The sequence below is a fragment of the Tachyglossus aculeatus genome, chromosome 1 (assembly GCF_015852505.1).
Source record: "Tachyglossus aculeatus isolate mTacAcu1 chromosome 1, mTacAcu1.pri, whole genome shotgun sequence".
Lineage (NCBI taxonomy): Eukaryota > Metazoa > Chordata > Mammalia > Monotremata > Tachyglossidae > Tachyglossus > Tachyglossus aculeatus.
In genome coordinates this window covers 137212785-137225822 of record NC_052066.1, presented here as the reverse complement: position 1 = coordinate 137225822, position 13038 = coordinate 137212785, and the positions used below count along the sequence as shown (strand labels likewise).

General features: G+C 45.0%; 1 protein-coding gene across 4 annotated transcripts in view; it reads left to right on the top strand.

Moving 5' to 3' along the window:
• Positions 1 to 450: 450 nt before the first annotated feature.
• LTBP1 (latent transforming growth factor beta binding protein 1) overlaps positions 451 to 13038 on the top strand; it is a 438291-nt gene continuing 425703 nt past the window's right edge. For all 4 annotated transcript variants that reach the window (XM_038760501.1, XM_038760417.1, XM_038760246.1 and 1 more), the window contains exon 1: positions 451 to 511. The gene's annotated coding sequence lies outside the window, so the exon portion shown is untranslated. The remainder of the gene's footprint in view (positions 512 to 13038) is intronic.

Below are 13038 nucleotides of genomic sequence, written 5' to 3'. Positions count from 1 at the left end.
AAGCGCTCGCTAGAGTACAGTATAACAGAATTAGAGGACACTCTCCCGTGTAACGCGCCTGCAGTCTGGAGGAAGTCTAGAGAACGGGTTTTTTCTGATGGGATATCAGATGTAAACTAACCCTCTTGGAAACCTGATTCATTTGAAATGCTCAAAGCATAGACTTCTAGTTACATCCCCCCCCCCCCCCCACTTAAAGCAGTTTCACGTTAACCATTTCTTTTCCCCCGGACCCCCACGTATGTTATGAGAGTGAATTCCCCTACACATTTATCCTTTCTCCCTGCCCTCCTCCCCCGAGTTGGCCCGACAGAGTCCAAGGAAATGACAAGGCAGGAGCGTTTTCTCTCTGAACGCAAAGACTTGGGGGTTTGGGATCTGGGGAGTCCCCAAAGCTGCTGCTGCAAGCTGGATGCTTTCCTCTTTTTGCTGTATTGCAGGGTGAATGTCTGTGGAGGGCAGTGCTGTCTAGGATGGAGCAAAGCTCCTAGTTCCCAGAGGTGCACAAAGCGTAAGTAGTCCGGAGAGCTGCCTCTTCTGAAAAAGGCACGAGGAGGTATGGGGGCTGGATACTTGGAAAACTCCAGGTCCTGGGCACTTCCCTGGGGCTAAAACCTTGGCAGCAGGAACTGGATGGCCTGAAATCAAATCCACATCGTTAACCCCAGCCGGTCATTAATGTCCAGGAAGGGCCCCGGGTCATGGAATTGATAGCAGTCATTCCACTCAATTTGGGAACAACGCTGACCCCCTCCTCCTTGCATTTATTTCACTGATTAATTAATCATCCCATTACACCTGGGAGGCAAGAAAGTGGAAAAGATTCTTTTCTCTAATTTAGGAGTCCACCCCATAGAATAGGTGAATTGTGTTTATCAGATAAACAGATGACTTTTTGGAGGTTGAGGAGTAGGAAAGGAAGAAAAGAGCATCAGCTAAAACAGTTTTAAAAACCGTCCTCGAATCTCCCAGACCATGTCATTACTCTCCCAAGCACTTAAATAGTTTTCTGCCATCATTAAGTGCTCAATAAATTCTGCTATTTTACAGTTTGCACCACTCCACTGCTCTAAATTCAAAGACTGGTTTTCCAGCCACATTTTCCAGCATTTTAAGAGTTAGGAAGCATTTGTCAGAGGTGTATGAGGAGGTGAGGCATTGATGATTGTTGTCCCATTACAATTTGAAGACTAACGAGTGAAGTTAAAAGCGTTCATAGTCTCTTTCTCGTTTCCAATTTCTGCCTTTGTAAACCTAGCCAGGAAGTGTAGTTTTCTCTAAGGAAGTGTAGTGCATTCTTCCCTGGCATTTCTACAATGCATTCAGATTGAAGCTACCAGCAGTATGTGGCGTGAAATAGCCTGGTTGGCCAGGCTACTTCAAGGTGAACAGGACTTTAGCGACTATTCCAGAGACTTCCAGATATGTTTATGATGATCATGTCACCTTCAGGTTTTTCAAAATGGTATCTTTTGGGATTTCAAAATATAATTTGGGCTCCAAAAAATCATTCTTGGACCAACATAGCTTCACCTTTGTAAGCTGTCTCAGTTCAAAGGTGAAACTGTTGGTCCAAGAATATTTTTTTTTTTTTTTGGAAGAATAACCACTGCATGGATCCTCTCTGTGTCCTGTTGATGGAGCTATGATTCTAGGTTTGATGGCCTATTGATTTGACTCAGAAACAGCAGAATTTATTGAAGGCCCATTAGGCATGGTGATGATGATGATGATAGCATTTGTTAAGTGCTTACTATGTGAAAAGCACTGTTCTAAGTGCTGGGAGGGATACAAGGTCATCAGGTTGCCCCACGTGGGGCTCACAGTCTTCATCCCTATTTTACAGATGAGGTAACTGAGGCACAGGGAAGTTAAGTGACTTGCTCAAAGTCACACAGCAGACGTGGTGGAGCTGGAATTAGAACCCATGACCTCTGACTCCCAAACCTGTGCTCTTTCCACTAAGCCACTGCACTATGCTAGATGCTTGGGAAGTTCAGATTAAAGAAGTGTCACAGTCCTGGCCCTCGAGAAGCTTTTTGCACATGTGGTCTTGTTTCACTCAATATTCTCCCCCTCCGCACCCAGCACACTCTCTCACACAGATCCTCTCATAAGCCATCATCATCAATAGTATTTACTGAGTTCTTACTGTGTGTAATGTACTGAGCGCTTGGGAGAGTACAGTACAACAGAATTGGTAGACACGTTCTCAACCCACAATGAGCTTGTAGTCTTGAGGGAGCTCAGAAAATCAGACCTAGGGAACTTCTTAAATTTAAGCAAGTCATGAATAATTCATGGTCTGTTGATTTTACAACAGTTTTAACTTTCCTTCAACTTTGCTAATATTTTTATTGCACCTTGTATGGACTAAATTTGCTAAATTGCTTTGGGGCTGGAGGAGGGAATATCAAAGTTGTGATAGAAGAACTGGCCTGAAACCAGCCCAAGAATTTGTGGATATTTACAGTAATGCAATTGTCTGTAAATAATGTTGTTTGTTTAGATTGCTAAGGAGGTGTGAAATCTGTTCTCTCCCTACTCCTTCCGGGTATTGGGATGGGCAATTTCACATAAGTAGATTGTATTTTATTTCAGAAAAGAAAACACTTCTTAAAGGCCAGCAAAATGCAAAAGCCCACTTTAGCATGAACGTCTTTGCAAGTAGTCAATCAGTTAATGGTGTTTACTGAGTGCATACTGTATGCAGGACACTGTACTAAGCTCTTGGGAGTGTACAATCTAACAATAAACAGACATATTCCCTGCCTACAACAAGCTTACAGTCTAGAGGGAGAGACAGACTTTAATATCAATAGATAAATTACAGATATGTATATTTAAATGCCTGGCTCAACAGATCTCCCAGTGAGGGTTCTCAAAATGCATTAAGCTGAACTGCTTCAGGGTTTTGAAATAGAGGCAGTCCAGCACTCCAGATCAAAGCACACTGTTGGATGCACAATTATTGCAAGATGGTGTGTTTACTCCAGTGTCAGCACTTCAGGGTCTGCAGGCCACTCTACTATCAGTTTGCTTCTATCAGTGAAGAAATCAAGGCACCCCTTGCGTCCCTTACCTCCTTTTGGGTTGATTGCAGTGCATTTAAAAGGCCCAGGCAAATGCATGTGAAGTCTAGAAAGTTAATGAACCTTGAAGAAAAAATAAACAAAAGCAAAGGAAGCCATCTCCACTACGGAGTTGAAAAACGTCCGTCAACCAGTTGCAATGTGGATATTCTCTAAAATTTTCTTAGGGATAGGCTGGCCAGGCTTAGGCAATTATTCATGAGTTTTACTAAGCTATTGAGGGCTTCACATAACATATTTTGGGCTTAATTTGAAATGATGATGGGGAAGATGACCCCAATTCAAATAAAATTTCTGCCTGCTGTCTCCCGCAAGGGGACACCAAGGGATATGTGAGTTGTGGACGTGTTTGCATTTCTGCCCCTAGGACTTTAAACTGATCCTGAGACACCTCAGTCCACCTCATTGGACCAGGTCTCCAAGCCCAACCTTGGTGTCATCCTTGACTCCGGTCTCACATTCACCCTTCAAATCCAATCCGTCACCAAATCCTGCCGGTCTCACCTTCACAACATCGCCAAGATCCAGCCTTTCCTCTCCATCCAAACTGCTACCACATTAGCATAGTCACTTATCCTATCCCGACTGGATTACTGCATCAGCCTCCTTTCTGACCTCCCAACCTCCTGCCTCTCCCACTTCAGTCCATAGTTCACTCTGCTGCCCAGATTATCTTTCTACAGAAACGTTCAGGGCATGCCACCTATGCCCCCTCCTCACATATCTACAGTGTTTGCCTTTCAACCTCCGTATCAAACAAAAACTCCTCACTATTGACTTCAAAGCTCTCCCTCACCTTGCCCCTTCTTACCTCACCTCCCTTCTCTCCTTCTACGTCCCAGCCCGGACTCTGCTTCTCTGGTGCTAACCTTCTCACTGTGCCTCAAACTCACCTGTCTCACCATTGAACCTGTCCCACGCCCTACCTGGGCCTGGAACACCCTTCCTCCTCAAATCCGCCCAACAATCACACTTCCCCGCTTTGAAGCCCTACTGAAGGTGCACCTCCTCCATGAGGCCTTCCCAGACTAAGCCCCCTTTTCCTCAGCTCCCCCTCCCTTCCACATCACCTTGACTCACTCCCTTTGCTTCCCCCCACCCCACAGCACTTATATATGTATCTGTCTATAATTCTATTTATTTTCATTTATGCCTGTTCAATTGTTTTGATGTCTTTCTCCCCACCCTCCCCTAGACTGTAAGCCTGTTGTGGACAGGGATTCTCTCTCTTTATTGCTGTATTATACTTTCTAAGTGCTTAGTACAGTGCTCTGCACACAGTAAGCACTCAATAAATATGACTGAATAAATGAATGAAGCCAGGGCTGTGGGCGCCTTGCTTCTGGGGGCCAAAGCAAATCAACAAGTGAGCCAGTAGGTAAATATTGCCTAGGGATGGCCATATTTACCCCACCCCTGGGATAGGCATTCTTGATGGGGTTTTGTATACCTATATATAGTGAGGGGAATACCCTTAGGAAATCAATCCATCAGTGGTATTTGAGTGCTTACTGTGTAAAGAGAATGCTGTATTAAGTGCCAGTTAGAGTTGGTAGGCACAATTTGTGTCTACAAGAAACTCACAGTCTAAAGGAGAGAAATGTTTCATGTTAGTCAATCAAGTGTATTTATTGGGCACTTAACGGTATGAAGAGCATTCATTCATTCAATCATATTTATTGAGCACTTACTATGTGCAGAGCACTGTACTAAGCACTTGGGAAGTATAAGTTGGCAACATATAGAGATGGTCCCTACCCAACAAGAGCACTGTACTGAGCACTTGGTAGGGTACAACACAACAATATAATGGACACATTCCTTGCTCACAACAAGCTTACAGTCTAGAAGGGGTTATTTCTGCGTTACCTAATTGACATTGTGTGTATCAGATGAAACTGCTTGTGAGCTGTATTTAATAATAATAATAATGGCATTTATTAAGCGCTTACTATGTGCAAAGCACTGTTCTAAGTGCTGGGGAGGTTACAAGGTGATCAGGTTGTCCCACAGGGGGCTCACAGTCTTCACCCCCATTTTACAGATGGGGGAACTGAGGCCCAGAGAAGTGAAGTGACTTGCCCAAAGTCACACAGCTGACAAGTGGCAGAGGTGGGATTTGAATCCATGACATCTGACTCCAAAGCCCGGGCTCTTTCCACTGAGCCACGCTGTATTTCCCACCGCAGGGGATGGCACTTTAGGGTGACAAACCAGAAAACCCCTGAGAGGGACCAGGTAGTAGAGGTATCAACTTGTTGCTCTTTTACCCTTTGTGGTACTTCTTCTCTATTTTTGGTTTTCCCCCAATATCTTGTTTCTTTTTGTGTGTGTGTGTGTGTGTGTGTGTGTGTGTTCGCACGCGCGCCACCGTGGGAGAGAGCTGAGGGGAGCTCAGGGAAGCATTGTAGCCTAATGGAAAGAATCTGGGCCTGGGAATCAGAGGACCTGGGTTTTAATCCTGCCTCTGTTGCTTGTCTGCTGGGTGACCTTCGGTAAGTCATTTCACTTCCCTGTGCCTCAATTCCCTCTTTGACAAAATGGGAATTCAATACCTGTTCTCCCTCCGGCTTCGGCTGTGAGCCCCTTGTGGGACCTGATTATCTTGTATACCTATCCGAGCACTTGGCAGTGCTTGATGCATAGTAAGCAGTTTAACAAATACCGTAATTATTATTAATCATTCATTTTTAATTTGGAAAAAGGATGGAGTTGGTGGGGAGAATGAAGGTGGAGGAGAAGAGAAAGAAATATGACCTGGGAGACAGAAGGACCTGGGTTCCAATCCCGGCTCTACCACTTGCCTGTCGCTTCATTTCTCCGGACCTCAGTTACTTCATCTGTAAAATGGGGATTAAGACTGTGAGCCCCATATGGAACATGGAGTGGGTCCAACCTGATTAACTTGTACTTACCCCAGTGCTTGGCACATAGTAAGCGATTAACAAGTACCATTATTATTATTAGTATTGCCCTGCCAGTAGCATTCCTGAGCATTGCTAATAGCTCTGGCATTGGTAGAACAGAGGCAGTTATTTGACTAGCCCTTCCCTCACCACAGAACTGCTGGCACCATCATTTCCAGCCTGCACAGCATGGCTCAGTGGAAAGAGCCCAGGCTTTGGAGTCAGAGGTCATGGGTTCTAATTCCGACTCTGCCAACTATCAGCTGTGTGACTTTGGGCAAGTCACTTCACTTCCCTGTGCCTCAATTACCTCATCTGTAAAATGGGGATTAAAACTGTGAGCCCCCCGGTGGGACAACCTGATCACCTTGAAACCTCCCCAGCACTTAGAACAGTGCTTTGCACATACTAAGCACTTAACAAATACTATTATTATTATTATTAAGAGAGTGGTTTGAAATGTCCATGGCTTGCATTTTCCTAGCCACTGATGCTTGCATGTCCTCACGGGGCCTACATGCTCTACATACAGGGTCAGATTGCTCTTTGAAAAATACAGATATCTTTTTAGATTTAATCAATGAGTAAAATTAAAGAAGGGGACCAAGCAACCTCATCGTGTTGTGTCATCTGTAAAATGGGGATTAAATCCTTCCTTCGACTTAGGCTGTGAGCCCTTTATGACACAGGGACTATATCCAACCTGATTACCTTGAATCTACCCCAGTGCTTAGAACAGTGCTTGACACAAGGTAAGTGCTTAACAAATACCAAAAAAATGTAACAATTGCAAGGAGGTTGGTATTTTTATTCTGTAAATCCTGAAGGATCCATCATCTCCAGCAGAGTGCATCACTAGGACTTCAATAGGGTTTGTTCAGTTGTAATTCCCTGGGTATGTGTACCCTGTGGATAGTTTGCTGACCTCATGGCCCCTCCACAATACCATTTCTCCTCCTTCTCTTTACTCTTTGCCCACTCACAAACATCCCCATTTTCTCTCACCCATCCCTTCTTGGATTTACCATCCCATGAACTCTTTCCCCAGTCTTTCCGACCACTGCAGTGTCTTGCTTTTGACTCATCTCCTTTCTCATTTTCTCTTCCTTACATTTTTTTCTAGTGTGCTCCCACCGTTTCCCCCACCATACCCTCTCATGAATGGTTTCAGCATCTCCCCTCTTCCTCCTTACCCTCTCCTTGAGGGCCATGGAGGATGGAATCTTCAAACCAGATAACAGGGCTTCAGAAAGACTCCTTGTCCATTCCTGGGGAAGGCTGGCATAATCTTTTCTGCCCCAGGCATCTGAGATGATTCCTGATTGCTGCAGCAGAGAGGGTTGCCCCCATGGGTACAGAGATTTTCATGCTGGAGGGCCTAATGAATTTTGATTTTTGTCCAGCCACCTTCGCATCAGACAAACTCCTTTTAAGCACTCGATCAACTTGCCTTCTCCTACTTTACCTCACTGATTTCTTATTACAGCCCAGCCCACACACTTTGCTCCTCTAGGACGAATCTTCTCACTTTACCTCGCTCTTTCCGTCAAGTCTTTGCCCATGTCCTACCTCTGGCTTGGAACTTCCTTCCCCTTCATAGACAATGGACCACCAGTCTCTCCACTTTCAAAGCCTTACTAAGAGCACATCCCCAAGATGTCTAAACTCTCATTCCCACTACTCCCTCTCCATTTTGTGTCTTCTATTCACTTGGCTCTGTACCCTTTTGCTATTCACCCCTCCTTCAGCCCTACAGCACTTATGTACCTATTTGTAATATCTGTACATTCATTCATTCATTCAATCAATCATATTGAGTGCTTACTGTGTGCAGAGTACTGAACTAAGCGCTTGGGAAGTACAAGTTGGCAACATATAGAGACGGTCCCTACCCAACAACGGGATCAAGGTCTTCAGTGGTACTTATTGAGTGCTTACTCTGTGTAGAGCATGTACTAAAGGCATGGGAAAGTGCAGTACAACAGAGTTAGTGGATATGAACGGTGTCCACAAGGAGCTTACAATCAAGGCGGGGGCAACGTGTTAAAACAGATTAGGGAGAAGGGAAATAGTACAGGATAAGAATATTTACGTAAGTATTGTGGGGTTGAGGTGAGTTTGAAGATGCTTAAGGAATACGCAACCAAGTTCGTAGTCGATGCAGAGGGGAGGGCAGATGGGGAATTAAAAGACTTAATCTGGGAAGGCCTCTGGAAGGAGATGTGATTTTTGGAGGGTTTTGAATATGGGGAGAGTGATGGCCTGTCAGATAAGAAGTGGGAGGGCATTCCAGGCTAGAGGCAGGATTGAGCCAGAGGTCGATAGCAGAAAATCACGAGGAATAGTCGCAACCAAAGTGCAGAGAGTAGGTTGGTTTTAAAGGAGTGGTGGGTGTGGATTGTTTTGTAGTAGGAAAGTAGTGAAGTTAGAGAGAGCTGATTAAGTGCCTTAAAGCTGATGGTGAAGTGTTTCTTTTTAATGAAGAGGTGGATGGGCAACCATCGGAGGTTTTTGAGGAGAGGGGAGATATAGACTGAACGGTTTTTCAGAAACAGGATTTGGGCAACAGAGTGAAGTAAGGACTGGAGAGGGAGGGTCAGAAGTCAGGGAAGACAGCAGGAGCCTGATGCAGTAGTCAAGGCAGGAAAGGAGTGCTTGGATTAGCCTGGCAGTTTGGATAAGGTGGAAAGGGCAGATTGTAAAGATGTTCTCTGTCCCCCTCTAGACTCTAAGTTCCCTGTGGACAGGGAACATGTCTATGAACTCTGTTGGCTTGTACTCACCCAAGCACAAGTACAGTGTTCTGCACACAGTAAGTGCTCAATAAATACCACTGTTTGGTGGATTTAGTTCTTTGGGTTCACTGATGTTTGGAACTCTACACCTCTGATAACTCCTGTCTCTGCTCTGCTGACTTCCTTTTTTCTCCCTTTCATTGTCGTCATAGCTCAATGTCCAATTCTGGGTCCTCTTCTGGATCTATAATTACTCTCTCCGGGAGTTTGCCACCCCAATTTTTACAGCAGTCACCTCTATGCAGGTGGTTCCTGGAGATCCTCGTGATTCCTGGTGATCACTGGAGATTTTTGAATCTCCAGTGGCTACCAATCAACCTACGCATCAGGCAGAAACTCCTCACCCTCGGCTTCAAGGCTGTCCATCACCTCGCCCCCTCCTACCTCACCTCCCTTCTCTCCTTCTACTGCCCAGCCCGCACCCTCCGCTCCTCTGCCGCTAACCTCCTCACCGGGCCTCGTTCTCGTCTGTCCCGCCGTCGACCCCCGGCCCACGTCATCCCCCTGGCCTGGAATGCCCTCCCTCTGCCCATACGCCAAGCTAGCTCTCTTCCTCCCTTCAAGGCCCTACTGAGAGCTCGCCTCCTCCAGGAGGCTTTCCCAGACTGAGCCCCTTCCTTCCTCTCCCCCTCCTCCCCATCCCCCCCACCTTACCTCCTTCCCTTCCCCACAGCACCTGTATATATGTATATATGTTTCTACGTATTTATTACTCTATTTATTTTACTTGTACGTATTTATTCTACTTATTTTATTTTGTTAATAATATGTTTTGTTTTGTTCTCTGTCTCCCCCTTCTAGACTGCGAGCCCACTGTTGGGTAGGGACTGTCTCTATATGTTGCCAACTTGTACTTCCCAAGTGCTTAGTACAGTGCTCTGCACACAGTAAGCGCTCAATTAATACGATTGAATGAATGAATGAATGATTCCCAAAGGCCTACTCTACAAACCTATATTTCCTCCTGCCCTTGGAAGACCTGAGTCTGATTGACCTGCCCGGGGCCTTAAACTTAATGTGGACAAAACTGGACTTCTGTCTTCGCTCTCTCAAACCGTCTATTATTTCTGCCTTTCTCAACCCCATCAAGAACAACAAAGTCATTAGTGTTCTACCAACCTGTGACATTGGTGTCATCTTTGATTCTGCTCTTGTTTTTTTTAATGGTATTTAAGTGCTCACTATGTGACAGACACTTTTCTAAGTGCTGGGGTATATACAAGGTAATCAGGTTGGACACAGTCCATGTCTCACATGGGGCCCAAAGTCTTCATCGCCATTTTACAGATGAGGTAACTGAGGTTCAGAGAAGTGAAATGACTTGCCCAAGGTCACACAGCAGACAGCAGACAAGTGATGGAGGCAGGATTAGAACCCAGGTCCTCCCAAGTCCCAGGCCCATACTCTATCCACTAGGTCATGCTCCTCCTACTTTCATTCATTCATTCAATTGTATTTATTGAGCTCTTACTGTGTGCAGAGTACTGTACTAAGCGCTTGGGAAGTACTTCCAATCAGTCTCTAAATCCTGTCACTTCTTCCTCAATCAACGGTGTATATTGAGTGCTTACTGCACGTGGGGCACTGTACTAAGTGCTTGGGAGAGTACAACCAACCAGAATTGATAGACATGATCCCTGCCCAGAAGAAGATTACTGTTTAGGACAGACAGGCTTAAAAATAAATTTTAGATAGGGGAAATGGGAGAATATGAGAAGCAGCATGGCTTAGTGGAAAGAGCATGGGTTTGGGAGTCAGAGGACATGGGTTCTAATCCCGGCTCTTATCTCTTGTCTCCTGTGTGACCTTGGGCAAGCCACTTAACTTCTCGGTGCCTCAGTTATCTCATCTGTAAAATGGGGATTAAGACTGTGAGCCCCATGTGGTACAACCTGATTACCTTGTATCTACCCCAGCACTTAGAGCACTGCTTTGCACATAGTAAGCACTTAATAAATACCGTTATTATTATATGTATGTAAATCCTGTGGGGCTGGGAGTGGGGTGAAGATTAAGTGTTGACGGGGGCCACATCCAAGTACATAGGTGATGCAGAAGGGAGGGTGAATAGGGGAGATGAGGGTTTAGTTTTGGAAGGCCTCTTGGAGGCAATGTAATTTTAGCAGATTCTGAAGTTGGGAACAACAGTGGTTTGTCAGATACAAATGAAAAGGGAGTTGCAGTCCAGAGGGAGGACATGGGCAAGGGGTCAACCGTGAGATAGATGAGCTTGAGATACAGTTAGTACATTAGTGTTAGAGGGTGAAGCATTTGGGATAGTTTGTGGTAAGTCCTCCAGGTAAAGTTGGAGTGGGGAGAGCTGATGAAGTGCTTTTAAGCCATCAGTAAAGAGTTTCTCTTGGATGCAGAAGTGAAAGGGTAATCCCTGGAGGTTCCTGGGGAGTGGGGAATGGGGAGATGTGGACTGAATGATTTTTTAGAAAAATGAACTGGCAGCAGAGTGAAGTATGGACTGGAGTGAGGAGACACAGGAGGTAGGGACATTAGTAAAGAGGCTGGATCTACTCCTCCATTCTTAGTAGAACACCCTGGGACACATTTTCGACCCCTACCTCCAGTTTATCTGCTTTCAGTCTAGCTTGCATTTAGCTGGGCAACTCATTTACTTAAAATGTCAGTCCTTGCCTCAGATTCTCTAGCGGCTCTCCTGTGCTTCTTGCAAAAATAAGAAGCAGCATGGCGTAGTCTGTCGGACATGGACTTGGGAGTCAGAGGACCCGGGTTCTAGTCCCAGCTCTGGCTGCTTACCTGCTGTATGAACTTGGGCATGTCTCCGTGCCTCATTTATCTCATCTCTAAAATGGAGATTAAAACTGTGAGCCCTGCATGGGACAGGGATTGTGTGCCCAACCTGATAATCTTCTCTTTACCCCAGCACTTAGTACAGAGCCTGGCACGTAGTAACTGCTTAACAGATACTATTAAAAAACAAACCACAATTTGTGGCTGCTTCTCCACTATCCGCCTCCCTCTTACCTATCTGTTCTCTACTTCTGCTACACCCAGCTTGTGCTCTTTGCTCTTTCCCAGCAAAACTCCTTGCTTTTGACTTCCCCACCCCATTTGCATTCACCAAACTCCATCTCTCCCCTTCCATCAAAGCTTTTCTAAAGGGGCACTTCCTCCAAAAAATAAACCTGAAATCCTCTTCCCCTCCCCTGATTTCTAGCCACCTAAGCACTCCTGTGCATTTATCTCTCTATTTCTTCTTGATGCATCTGTTTTTGTGCCTATCCTCACTAACCCTTGTACTTTAATTGATTTATGTCTCCTTGTCTTCCTTATTAGATCATGAGCTCCCAAAAGGCCGGGATTGTTTCTCATCTTTATTCTACACTTCCCTTCTTTCCCTCTAACCCCAAGTGCCTAGTATAATACTCTGCACATACAAGCACAAAGTAGTTGCTGTTGATAATTACTGGTCAATTTTAAGTTTCCCTCCATTTTCCCCTCCACCCTTCTCTCCATGAAGTACTGGGTGACTTTTTCTTCCTGGTGGCATCAGTAGCAAACTACTGGTTGTAGGTTGAATGATCACTATTGAATTTCTTCTTCATTTAGGGGGATTTTTAATGTGTTTAAGTGGAAAGATTACTTTCTATGAAATTTGGTAAATAATTGCTTAATACTCGACAGCCTCAAAGATGTGGGACTAAGCAGAAATGTAAAGAAATTGAATATTTTTGAGGTCAGCTGAGTTGTGTCCACACGACGACCTGTGACCAACTGGAATATGAGATCCATCTATTTACTTGAAGCAAGGAGGGGTAGTTAGTGGACACCTGTGGTATGCAGAGCTCTGAATTTGTGGTTTGGCAGTCTCCTCTTCTGAAGGCATCTTGAGCTTCAGCACATTTCGTCAGCTGCAGCTGATGCAGTCTCATTTCTGTAGGGCATTTTCACCCTCTCCTTTAACATACATGGAAGATACCTGCTGCACACAAAGTATTTCAATTCTGCCTTTTCTAGCTTTACCACATGCTTCCCCATTTTCCTTAATCCCCTCCTTCCCCTTTATTTGGCAGCTCTCGCCTCTCTTTACTTTTCTTTGTTCTTGTTGACCATTATTTATTATGTTTATTATTTTTGTTAAGCCCTTACAATGTGTCAAGTACTGTTCTCGGCCCTGGGATAGATACAAGTTAATCAGGCCGGATACAGTCTCCTCCATCGTGCTTCTTTTCCTTTTCTGTGTTATCTATCAAAGTTACAGCATTGTTAGTG